Here is a 6,105-nt window from a genome sequence, read left to right on the forward strand (position 1 = left end):
CATGGAAAAATATAATTTTAAGAGTAGATTCTATGGATATTGAAACAGACAGCTTTAAATGGGTTTAGCTACCCAAAAAAAAAAAAAAAAAAAGAAAGGAAAGGAGGAGAGAGGAAGAGGAAAGAGAATGGAAGGAAAAAAAAGGGAAGAAACTCACATTTATGGTGCCTGTCAATTCCAATCAACATTTGAAGGGATATTCTTGAGTTTCTGAACTCATGACAGCATACAGAAAAAAAAAAAAAAGAAAATTCCAAATCAAAATAATAAATAAATGCCTTTTAAAAAATAACAGTGAAAAAATCTTCATGCTTGATATCTAGATGTGAAATTATATTTAAAATGAGTATGTCAAAATGCTATATGTTTAGTCATATTGAGAATCAGACCTATGTAACAAAAGTTCAGGGAAATGTCAGACGCAGCTGAGCCTTTTGCGCTTGCTTTCTTTGCTTCAATACAGCACTGAGCAGCGAGCACCAGTTCACTATGTGCGTGGGGTCTGGGGGCTCCTGGAGAAACTGCGCTGACAGCGTTAGGAGGAGCATTTAAAGGCACCTGAGGAAGCTGAGTGCAATCCCACCGGTATTCCCTATGGTAGGTCTTAGACGAGACTAGGAAAAATAAACTGTTTGTTGTTGTTATTTAAGTTGTTTATTGGCTTAGCTTTTAAATGTGCTTTTTAAAATTCTTTTAAATGGTATCAAATATATAATGTTAAATATTTAGGTTCTAAGACCAATGACCAAAAAATTAAAAAAAAAAAATAGCCTTATTTCATTCTATGCAGGGAATAAACCCTAATGCTTGAACTACCAAAGCAGACGATTTATTTGTACTGCATTTATACTTCTCTTTTAATGCACATAAAGTCAAACTTAAATGCACTTGCTATTTTCCTTTTTTAAATAGATATCCTGGTGGGTGCAAGGGTAGATATGTGTGATTGAGTAGCAGGATTCTTACCCTCCATGTAGGAGATACTGGTTTGATTTCTGGCCAAAGCACCTCATGGACAGCCACTACCCATTTCTCAGTGGAAGCTTGTATATTGCTATGATACTGCCCAGATTTCAGGGAATCATTCAGATAATATGGACTAGGAAGAAAGGCCTGGTGATCTCCTTCTGAAAATCAGCCAACGGAACCCTATGGGTCACAATGATACAATCTGTGTGGAGCTTTACTGAACAGCAGTTCACAACAATAAATCGAGTGATATTTGTCACAGTACAGTAGCATCCCTTTGAGGGAAAATATATAAATTCAAACTGGGAGGAAAATTTCAAAATATTTTTCTCAAACTCAAGGGCTAAGATAATTTTTTTTTTTTTTAAATCAGAATCTAGAAGATTCTGATTCTGAGAAGTACCGTGGACTGCCAAGAGAACGAACAAATCTGTCTTAGAAGAAGTACAAACAGAATGCTCCTTGGAAGCAAGGATGGCGAGACTGCGTCTTACGTACTTTGGACATGTTGTCAGGAGGGATCAGTCCCTGGGGAAGGACATCATGCTTGGCAGAGTACAGGGTCAGAGGGAAAGAGGAAGACCCTCAACAAGGTGGACTGACACAGTGGCTGCGGCAATGAACTCAAGCATAACAAGGATTGCGAGGATGGCTCAGGACCGGGCAGTGTTTCATTCTGTTGTGCATGGGGTTGCTATGAGCCGGAACTGACTCGACGGCACCTAACAACAACAACAACAATTCTTCCCCTTTGTTTTAAACTTTTCCATTCTAATTGCTGGTAATTACCAATACATCTTGACTGCATGTTTGATCAATTTCAGGCTGCAGAGCTTGGTAAAAATCTTCAATTTCTTCATTTTTGGCATTACTGGTTGGTGTGTAAATTTGGATAATCATATTAATTGGTCTTCCTTGTGGGCATATGGATATCATCCTGTCAGCAACACGGTTGTACTTCAGGATGTATCTTGAAATGTTTTTTTTTTTTTTAATTTTTTTGTTGTAATTTAGGTGAAAGTTTACAGAACTAGTTTCTGATTAAACAGGACACATACTGTTTTATGACATTGGTTAAAAACCCTATGACATGTCATCGGTCTCCCTTCCCAAACTTGGGCTCCCTATTACCAGCTTCCTTGTCCCCTCCTGCCTTCCAGTCCTTGCCCCAGGGCTGGCGTATCCCTTTAGTCTTGTTTTGTTTTATGGGTGTGTCCAATCTCTGCCTGAAGGGTGAAACACAGGAGTGACTTCATTACTGAGCTGAAAGTGTGTCTGGGGGCCAAACTCTCAGGGATTCTCCAGTCTCTGTCAGGCCAGCAAGTCTGGTCTTTCATTTTGAGTTAGAATTTTGTTCTACATTTTTCTCCAGCTCTGTCCAGAACCCTCTATTGTGATCCCTGTCAGAGAATTCAGTGGTGGTAACCGGGCACCATCTGGTTGTACTGGACTCAGTCTGGTGGAGGCTGCGCTAGATGTGGCCCCATTAGTCCTTTGGACTAATCTTTCCTTTGTGTCTTTAGTTGTCTTCATTCTTCCTTTGCTTCTGAAAGGGGGAGACCGGTGGAGTATCCTAGATGACCACTCATAGGCTTTTAAGACCCTGGACACTACTTACCAAAGTAGAATGTAGAACATTTTCTGTATAAACCATATTATGTCAACTGAGCTAGATATTCCCTGAGACCATGGTCCCCACAGCCCCCAGTCCAGCAAATCAGTCCCTCAGGGAATTTGGATGTGTCTACGAAACTTCTATGACCTTGCCTTGTACAAGTTGTGCTGGCTTCCCCAGTATTGTGTACTGTCTTACCCTTCGCCAAAGTTAGCACTTACCTACTGTGTATTAGCTATTTTTCCATACCCGCCCCTCCCCTCCCTTGTAATCATAAAAAATTGTTTATTTTGTGTGTAAACGTTTTCATGAGTTTTTACAGAAGTAGTCTCAAAATATTTGTCTTTTGTGATTGACTTATTTCACTCAGCATAATGACCTCCAGATTTGACAGATTCAATGTTGCTCTATATCGTTGTGTAATACTCTGTTGTGTGTATGTACCACAGTTTGTTTATCCATTCAACTATTGATGGGCATCTAGGATGTTTCCATCTTTTTGCTATTGTGAACGATGCTGCAATGAACATGAGTGCCCATATGTCTATTCGTGTGACGACTCTTATTTCTCTAAGATATATTTCTGGATCATATGGTATTTCTATTTCTAGCTTTCTAAGGAAGTGCCATATTGTTTTCCAAAACCGTTGTATCATTTTTCATTCCCACCAGCAATGCATAAGAGTTCCAATCTCCCTGCAATCTCTCCAACATTTGTTATTTCCTGTTTCTTTGATTCATGTAAGGCCAGGGTAAGATGCTGTCTCATTGCGGGTTTGATTTGTTTTTCTCTAATGGCTAGTGATTGCTAGCATTTTCTCATGTGTCTGTTGGCTGCTTGAATGTCTTCTTTGGTGAAATGCCTGTTCATTTCCTTTGCCCATTTTTTAATTGGATTATTGTCTTTTTGTTGTAGAGGTGTTGGATTTTCTTGTAGATTTTAGAGATTAGACCTTTGTCCCATTTGTAATAGCCAATTTTTTTTTTTCCCCAGTCTGTAGGTTCTCTTTTTACTCTTTTGGTGAAGTCTTTTGATGAGCATGAGTGTTTAATTTTTAGAAGATGCAGTTATTTAGCTTATCATCTGGAGTTCATGTGTTATTGGTTAACATCCTGTTAATGTTGTGTATTAGGGCCTCTAGCATAGGACCTATTTTTTCTTCTATGAACTTCATAGTTTTTGGCTTTATATTTGGGTTTTTGATCCATTTTGAATTAGTTTTTGTATATGGTGTGAGATATGGGCCCTGTTTCATTTTTCTGCAGATGGACATCCAGTTTTGCCAGCATCATTTGTTAAAAAGGATGTCTTTTCCCCATTCAATGGATTTTGAACCCTTGTTGAAGATCAGGTGACCATAGGAGAATGGATTTACATCTGGGTTCTCAATTCTGTTCCATTGGTCAATGCATCTGTCGTTGTACCGGTACCATGCTGTTTTGAATACCATAGCTGTATAGTAGGTTCTGAGGTCATGTAGTATGAGTCCTCTTACTTTATTCTTCAATAGTGCTTTAATTATCCAGGGCTACTTCCCTTTCCATATGAAGTTAATGATAAATTTTTCCAACTCTTTTAAAGAATGCTGTCAGTATTTGGATCGGGATTGCATTGTATTTGTAAATTGCTTTGGGTAGAATTGTCATTTTCACAATGTTATGTCTGCCTGTCCATGAGCATGGTATCTTCTTCCATTTATGCAGATCTCTTTTGGTTTCTTGCAGTAGTGTTTGGTAGTTTTCTTTGTATAGGTCTTTTACATTCCTGGTTAGATTTATTCCGAAGTATTTTGTTTTCTTAGGGGCTACTATACATGGTATGAAGTTCCTTATTTCCTTTTCATCATTCTCTATTGGTGTATAGGAATCCAGCTGATTTTGTATGTTTTTCTTGTATCCTGCTCCTCTACTGAATCTTTCTATTAGTTCCAGTAGTTGTGGACTCTTTTGAGTTTCTATGTATAGTATCATATCACCCACAAATAGGGACAGTTTAACTTCTTCATTACCAATTTGGATGTCCTTTATTTCATTTTGTTGCCTTATTACTCTAGCTAGGACATCCAGCATAATGTTCAATAGAAGTGGTGATAAAGAGCGTCCTTGTCTTGTTCCTGTTCTCAGGGGGAATGTTTTCACCCTCTCTCCATTAAGAATGATGTTGGCCACTGCATAGATGCCCTTTATTATGTTGAGAAATTTCTCTTCTATACCCATTTTATTGAGAGTGTTTATCAGGAATTGGTGTTGGATTTTGTCGAATGCCTTTTCTGCCTGGATTGAGATGATCAGGTGATTCTTTTCTTTCCTTTGATTTATGTGGTGGATTGTGTTGGTTGAATTTCTAATGTTGAACCATACTTGCACCTGGTATGAACCTTACTTAGTCATGGTGTCTTATTTTTTTGATAATAAACTGAGTTCTATTGCTTAGAGTTTTATTGAGAACTTTCACAACTGCACTCATGAGACATATTGGTCTATAATTTTTCTTTTTTGTGGCATCTTTGCCTGGCTTTGGTGTTAGGGTTATGCTGGTTTCATAGAATGAATTCAGAAGTATTGCTTCCTTTTCTATATTCTGAAAGAGTTTGAGCAGTACTGGTATAAGTGCTTCTTTGAATATTTGGTAGAATTCTCCAGTGAAGCCATCTGGGCCGCGGCTTTTTTTTGGGGTGGTGGCGTGGGGGGGCGGGTATTATCTTTTCAATTTCTTCTCTTGTTATGGGTCTGTTCAGATTTTCAACATCACTTTGTGTTAGTTTGGGTAGGTAGTATGTTTCTAGAAATTCATCCATTTCCTCTTGGTTTCAAAAATTTTGGAGTACAGGTTTTCATAATACTCTGTTACGATCCTTTGTATTTCAGTTGGGTGAGTTGTAATACCTCCCTCCACCCTGCCCCATTTCATTTATTATTTGGGTTATTTGCATCCTCTTTTGTTTTTCTTTTGTCAGTTGGCCAGTGGTTTGTCAATTTTATTGATCCTTTCAAAGAACCAACTTTTGGTTTTGTTGATTCTTTCTATTGTTTTCCTATTCTCTATTTATTTCCACTCTGATCTTTGTTATTTCCTTTCTTCTAGTGGCTGTGGGCTTCTTTTGATGTTCTCCTTCTATTTTTTTCAAGCTGTATAGATAATGCTTTGTTTTCATTCCTTTCTTCTTTTTTGACATGTGCATCTATTGCTATAAACTGACCTCTCTGGACTCCCTTTGCTGTTTCCCAAAGGTGTTGGTACGATGTGTTTTCATTGTAGTTTGACTCTAGGAATTTTTTTGATTCCATCTCTTATTTCATCAATTAAAAAACCAGTGGTTTTTAAGCCGAATGTTATTCAGTTTCTATGTAATCGAATTTTTTTTTTCCTTGCTTTTCCTGTTGCTAATTTCTACTTCAATGGTGCTGTGGTCAGAGAAGATAATTTGCATTATTTCAATTTTTTGGATTTTGTTGAGGGTTGTTCTGTGGCCTAAGATGTGGTCTAACTAATCTGGAGAATGTTCCATGTGCGTTGGAAA

This window comes from Elephas maximus, chromosome 7 (assembly GCF_024166365.1).
Source record: "Elephas maximus indicus isolate mEleMax1 chromosome 7, mEleMax1 primary haplotype, whole genome shotgun sequence".
Classification (NCBI taxonomy): domain Eukaryota; kingdom Metazoa; phylum Chordata; class Mammalia; order Proboscidea; family Elephantidae; genus Elephas; species Elephas maximus.